Source organism: Populus euphratica, unplaced genomic scaffold (genome assembly GCF_000495115.2).
Source record: "Populus euphratica unplaced genomic scaffold, PopEup_1.0 scaffold48.1, whole genome shotgun sequence".
In the NCBI taxonomy this organism is placed as follows: domain Eukaryota; kingdom Viridiplantae; phylum Streptophyta; class Magnoliopsida; order Malpighiales; family Salicaceae; genus Populus; species Populus euphratica.
In genome coordinates, this window is record NW_011499879.1 from 1,682,040 (window position 1) to 1,688,269 (window position 6,230).

Sequence of the window (6,230 nt, forward strand, 5' to 3'; positions counted from 1 at the left end):
TGCAAGAAATCCAAGAATTTCTAGGGGCACTAGCACAAGTAAAAATGGTTGTACAATTTCATATTTCAACAATGAACTTGTTTTATAAAAGAACTTAAGTACTCACAGTCACATTAATTACACCATTATCCATCTACCCAACTATGAAAAGCCCAATTTCTCTCTAAAGTTTTTTTTATGACTTCGTTAGTGACATCATTTTATGAAAAACTAAACAAAAAACTAATTCATTCTCTTTCTCTTCTTCCAAAATATTTTTCATGACTAACAAAACTCTAAGGTAAGAAGAATAATTAATCTCTCTACCACTAGAACTCTAGTTTCTCATGTTTCTGATAATTCTTCCAACAAGAGCAGTGTTTAACAATGTTGTTATATCATATAACTTGATTACATTCACAAGATTCTTCCAACAAGAGCAGTGTTAAACAATGTTGTTATATCATATAACTTGATTACATTCACAAGATGCACAAAAGTGTGTAGAATATCTCTATTTTTTTAACTTTATTTATATTGATTTTTGAAACCAAAATTGATGAAGAATTAATTCTGGTAATTACCAAAGTTAATTTATGTCATTTTACCTTAATCACTTGCCATAAAAAAAAAATAAGAAACTGAAAATTTTAAGCCTTAAAAACTAGATGTTTTTCCTTTGAAAAAAATATTTAGAAAGATAAGAAAAATTGAATATTCTTACTTTTTATTCATGAGTTCGATATGTTTAAATGGGTTAGAAAAAACTTTATAGGCTTGAGAATTATTTTATAATAAATCAAATCTAAGTCCAAAATAGGTTATCAAAAAACAACCTAAACTTGTGGCTTGTGACCTGAGGCCTGAACCTATGCTTATGCCGAGGTAAGTGTGCATATGTGAGTTAAAACCAATATACTTTGCTAATGCTCATTTTGTGACTCATGAACTTCTTATTATATAATCTATAAGAAAAGTCTTGTATATTTTCTATGTTTCACAAAAAAAAAAATTATAATCAAGGCTTCTTTAAAATAAATTTCTTACATATGCATAATTTATTTTAATTATTTTAATGTTTAATGTAATAAAATTTTGTTGTAGAATATTTTTCAATAAAATTTTAACTAGTGAACTTTAATTTAAATATGGCCTCGTACAATTTGTTTTCACCAATTAAATCCTTTTATTGCAAAGTTAATAGCTAATTGATTTGTATTTGTTAGTTAGAGATAAAATTTAAAGAAGAACCAATATAGAAAAGATGTTCAAAACAGATGTTGTGTTTAAAGTTGGAATGAAAATATAATTTAGTCCTCCATATTTAAAAATTAAAATTGTTCTATACCTTATGTTTTTTTAAATTCAAATTGGTATAAAATTTTATTTTTATTATTTTCAAGTCTCTAATTTGTTAATAAAAGAGAATGATATAGTAGGACTTGCAAAAACAGATGATTTTAAGCAATTGGGTATGAATATACTATAACTATATAAGGATTTGCCCTAGAAATATTATATAGATTGCATAACAGAAGTATTTATTGACTAGTAGAACAAGTTTAAATTCAAGAAAATGTATGGTCATGTCAGACCATAATGATAACTCAAAAAAACCATAACTTTTGATCCAATTGTTAAATTGTTCTTAAATTTTTACAGGATTTTCTAAAAGTTGTTTTCCTTATATTAGTAATGGAATTACTATCACAACCTTTAAATATTTAGATTTTAAAAATCTTGCCCCGATGCCCTGGTTTTCGCGATTTTTGTGATTTTCCATTTTATTTTTTGATTTCCTATTTATTTTGGATTTTATTTGATTTTTGTTTTTTGTTTTTTTATTTCCTAGTTGAGATAAAGTTTATAACATATTTAAGGCTTTGTAGACATTCTAAGAAGACTGACTTTATTGTTGTTATTTTAGAGAGAATAAAACTATAACTTTAGGGTTCATATTTGCAACTTATTTCACTCAAAATAGTTATGTGTTCCTTATGTGTTGTTGTCCTTAGCTTCTGCTACAGGAAAGAAAGTTTCACTAGATTCCAGCATTAAGAGAGAAATTTGTTGTTTTTATATATTCAGACACCAAATTAATTTATTTTGGTATACATGTGTTTCATTTAAAAAAAATAAATTGATAGTGATTGTTTAAAACCTCAATATTACCTAAAAATAGATCAAAATCAAGAAAGAAAAATCAAACTCGGTTTGATTTTGTGTTTTAGGACTATTTTTTAGGTTTTTTACATTGATAAATTGGTTTATAAGTGTTTTGAGGTTTTATTTAGTTGAAATTGTTACATAATAGGTTTTAAAGGAAAAATAAATATGCCTTAAGTTTCGCTAGATTCCAGCATTAAGAGAGAAATTTGTTGTTTTCATATATTCAGACACCAAATTAATTTATTTTGATACACATGTGTTTCATTTGAAGAAAATAAATTGATGGTGATTGTTTAAAACCTCAATATTACCTAAAAATATATCACAATCAAGAAAGAAAAATCAAACTCGGTTTGATTTTGTGTTTTAGGACTATTTTTTAGGTTTTTTACATTGATAAATTGGTTTATAAGTGTTTTGAGGTTTTATTTAGTTGAAATTGTTACATAATGGGTTTTAAAGAAAAAATAAATATGCCTTACGTTTCGCTAGATTCCAGCATTAAGAGAGAAATTTGTTGTTTTCATATATTCAAACACCAAATTAATTTATTTTGATACACATGTGTTTCATTTGAAGAAAATAAATTGATGGTGATTGTTTAAAACCTCAATATTACCTAAAAATAGATCAAAATCAAGAAAGAAAAATCAAACTCAGTTTGATTTTGTGTTTTAGGACTATTTTTTAGGTTTTTTATATTGATAAATTGGTTTATAAGTGTTTTGAGGTTTTATTTAGTTGAAATTGTTACATAATGGGTTTTAAAGGAAAAATAAATATGCCTTAATTTTTCAATCATCATTATGATGGCTGAAATTAAAACAAACAAATAGCACATTGTTTGCTTGAATAAATCATCTATCATCTAATTATTTAAAAAAAAATAGGAACAAGCAACAAGTAACAAATCATTTATCATTTAAAAAGAAAGAAATATAAAGTACAAGTGCATGGACTCTTTTTATGTTCTTTGTTTTGGTGCTTAATAAATTTGAGAAAACATATTATTAGACTCGGTTTGGTTCTCAGCACAAATCAAGTTTTTGATAGATTACAACACAATATCTTAGGTATTTTTTTAATTAATTTTTTTGAAAAAAAATACAATTTAATCTTTTATTTTCATTAATTTTTTATTTAATTTACAATAATTAAAAATACAATTTTATCCTTTTATATCATTTATTTTAAAAAAATTATATCTAATTGAGATCTTGTTCATAATCTAAGTTGCAAATTTTATTTGTTAATTCAGGTTGTGCTTTGCCTGCTAGTTTAAAAAAATTACATCAGTTTTATTTATTTATTAATATTTATGATAATTAATTAATCTTATCTAATATACTAATCAAGTTTAATTTTTATTTCAAATGTTTTATCACAACGAAGCAGGCAAAAAAACAATGTTCATATTTCTTATATAATTGTTAGCTTCTTAGCTAACCCGCTGTGAAATGATGCGGCAAAACTAGTACTTCATTATTTCTCAAGACCGCGTAGAATTTCCCTGTCAAAAGAAGAAAACACCCAATCAGAATTTAACACATTGGAATTCATATTTGTCTTGGTCATTATGTGATCATCAACCTCCTCGGCATCAACCTCCTCAGTAATTACTTTAAGAACAACGTAAATGTGTGTTCTCTATCTATAAAGTGTAAGAGCATATCCACATAGCGATCTAGCGGTGACAACCAACTGCTTTAAGGATTTGATGGTTGTAGGGTCATGGGATTTATGTGCCTTTGCCTCTCAACCCCTCACGCCCTGGTTTTTTTTTTTTCTTGGCAGGTATAGCATGATAGCAATCTTTATAGCGTTGCCTTTCCAGGAACATGCTTAGCTTATCATTGTCCAGATACGCAGCATTTCTTCCGTATTTTGATGCCGAAATAGCAATTAATGGGTATGGCTAAAACACAAAATATTGTCTCTTTTGGTCTGTTAGAGAGTAGGGGAGGGAGAGAGGGTGCAAGGAATCATTGCGTTTTTTGGATTCATCAGAAAATGAAGACAGCGAAAGAGATTTTGAGCCATGAGATCAACTAATTTTAGTTGTCAGTCCAATTGAAGACGATAAACACAAGTTGGGCCAATTTCGGCAAGCGATTTGTGCTAATAAAAACGTAGACAGGTTAATTGGTTTTCCAAATATATATATATTGAAAAAACATTAAGTTTTTGTTTGGTTTTCGAGAAAATTAAGTTAGATAGCCCAGCAGATTTTGGGAAAGAGAGCACCATCGGTTAAATTTGTTTGTGATAAGAAGGCAGCGACAGGGCTTCCGCAGTCTCTAGCTAGAACCTAGACGATTATGGGCTTCAGATGCCTTTTCTGGGTTGTATTTCTTCTATATTCCTAGTTTGAGCTTCAATTGGACTATGCTACGGGTCTTTATGGGCCGACTCACTAAAATAAAATATATGGGCCACAGCATTGAAATGGGCCTAAATGGCAATTTTCACCATTGATTAATTTTCTGAAAAAAATTCCAGGAAATATTATCAAGCTTCGCGGTCACGTGTGGAGTCCGATTATTAATACTCACTCTTTCTCACACTAAGTTTGCTTATCTAGAGCGATTTTGAGATCATTCTAAAAAGGAAAAATTAATCTTCATTAATTTACGAGCTAATCTAAGCTTACTCGTATCATCGAATAAAAATAATTAATTAAGAATTTTATATTATTATTTTTCATAGATTTTGTTAGATTTTTAAATAATAATATAAAATGGAGAAAAGTAACTAGCTAGGCAAAATGTATTATACAGATTTTGAAAATTCAAAAGGGACCATTTATGATGAGACCGAGGGAACTAGTGATTCCCTGCCTTACGTCAGGATGTTTTAGTAATTTCCTTGTTTTTTTAAAAAAAAGTATCTATAAATTAATCCTTTTTTTTTTTTAATAATTGTGACATCTTGTCCGTCCTGCAAGCGAGCAAGCAAGCTAAACTAATTGAGGAAGAGAATAAAAAAAAAATTAAAATCAATTGAAAATGCGAAGTATACTGGCAATTATCAGATGCTTAAGCTAATATCTAATTCGGACAAGGTTTCAAACTTTGCTTACCTGGCTGACACAGCTGTACCATTTTTTCTCTAACCATCGCTCCAACAAATTCGAGGATCCTCAACCACTGATATTAAAAATTAAGGCTTGGATAGCTAGAAAATAGAGAAATAAATATTAATGTTTTAAAAGTCTAACAAAAATCATAGCCACCCATTTTAAAAGTCTAACAAAAATCAGTAGTTTAGTTACTGTTTATTTCTCCATTTCAATAGTGTTTTTAAAAAAATTAAATTTTTTTATTTTTTATTTACTTCAAATTAATATATTTTTAGTGTTTTTAAATTATTTTAATATATTGATGTTAAAAATAATTTTTAAAAAATAAAAAATAATTATTAGAATTTATTTTAATATAAAAAATTATTTAAAAAATAACCACAAGCATGCTCCTAAATAAACTCAAATATATACAATATTAATCATCATGAGAGGTATATATATTGGATGCTACAAATTAACTTGTTGAGATTTTTTTATATTCACATAATTTAAGTTAAATTGTTGGTTTTTAATTCAATGATGTAAATTAAATAAGAGAAATAAAATGATAATGAATTAAATTGTAACCATTTTTATTATGTACTAAATTATATTTATTTAATTTGAATTCAGAGGTTTAGATTTAACAGACATGAATATCTTGTTCTTGAAAACCTATGAGAGCATCCCAATCCAATCACTGATTTTAAATTCGGTACAAATCCAAATTGAAAACTAGTGCATAATTGGTATTTTGATTCAACGCTAATGCTTGAAGTGATAACTTGAGCTCTTGTTATTAAATAAATGGTTATTTATAACGGTGTTTGTCGTGATTATTTTTTAATTAATTAGAAATATATTAGAATAAATTTTCTATTTTATAAAAGTAATTTTTAATATCAATACATTAAAATAATAAAAGATATTAAGAAAATAATTAATTTAAAATGAAAAAACTCAAAATTTCTAAAAACTCCCAAACGGACACTTGACATGGCACTGGAGTAACTTTAAGTTC